The sequence below is a fragment of the Lepidothrix coronata genome, unplaced genomic scaffold, assembly GCF_001604755.1.
Source record: "Lepidothrix coronata isolate B3197 unplaced genomic scaffold, Lepidothrix_coronata-1.0 Scaffold316, whole genome shotgun sequence".
Lineage (NCBI taxonomy): Eukaryota > Metazoa > Chordata > Aves > Passeriformes > Pipridae > Lepidothrix > Lepidothrix coronata.
Window position 1 is genome coordinate 504,020 of NW_016690496.1, and position 1,063 is coordinate 505,082.

Here is a 1,063-nt window from a genome sequence, read left to right on the forward strand (position 1 = left end):
ACCGGTGCCCTCCCGGCCCAGCGCGGGCTCGAACCGGTGTCCCCGCTGTCCCCAACCCCCCGCGCTGCCCCTGCGCCACCTTTTCCCGCCTCGCCCCCTCCCGCCCCGCCCGGCCCCGCCCCGGGGGCGGCTCAGGGGCAGCGCCACCGCCCGCGGGACCCGGGGCCGCGGGTTCGAGCCCCGAGGGGGACCCACACACCGACCTGTGTCATCCCAGCCTCGGCTGCCCCCGGGGAACGTCCCAGCACTGCTGGAAACGTGTAATCCACTGGTCAAACCAGGGATAATTCACTGGTTAAACCGGGGGTAATCTGGTTAAATCAGGGGTAATTACTCCGACAGGAAGAACTGGAGCAGCAGCTGTGGAGCTGAGCCTGCTGGTGTGGACATGGAGAACAGAGAGGAAACGTCAAAACCTGCTCTCATGCTTGGCAAAACACCATCAAGTGATGCCCAAGGCCTCAGAGGGGTAAGGGGGTCTCTCTGTGGGCTGCGTGTGAGGAGGTTGTGGGAGAAAAAAAAGGGTGAGAAAGGACCAAAAAGGGGGCACCTGGAGTTGAACCAGGGACCTCTTGATCTGCAGTCAAATGCTCTACCACTGAGCTATACCCCCCTGCTTCTGCACCTGCACAGGGGGATTTTAAAATGTTTATGGACACAGACAAGTTTGGATGGCCATGGTTTGCATTCCTTTACTTGACAGCCCCCCGTGCACCCTAAAGGACCTGCCACAGGCTGGACAGCCAGTTAAACAGAAGAAATTATGCCAAATATCATCAATTCTGATAAATGGGAGTACTGGAGAGAATTAACAACAGACAAAAGTACAAACAAACTCAGGAGTTCCTCAGTGCACAACCCCTGCCCCTTCCCAACAGGGCCTCAATTATTGAATCCCAAGGCTCCCAACCAACATTCAGTGCACAGCCCAAACTCCCACATGCAACAAGAGCTCCCCACCTTCTCCCTGGGAAACATTTTGGCCAAAGGAAGAGAAAAAAAATGAAGGGAAAAGAGAAGGGGGCACCTGGAGTTGAACCAGGGACCTCTTGATCTGCAGTCA

At 56.6% G+C, this 1,063-nt stretch overlaps 1 non-coding gene across 1 annotated transcript; it reads right to left on the reverse strand.

Annotated features, from left to right (window-relative positions):
- Window positions 1–541: 541 nt before the first annotated feature.
- Window positions 542–613, reverse strand: TRNAC-GCA. Its single transcript has one exon. It is a non-coding gene; the product is annotated as a tRNA-Cys (tRNA).
- Window positions 614–1,063: the final 450 nt, after the last annotated feature.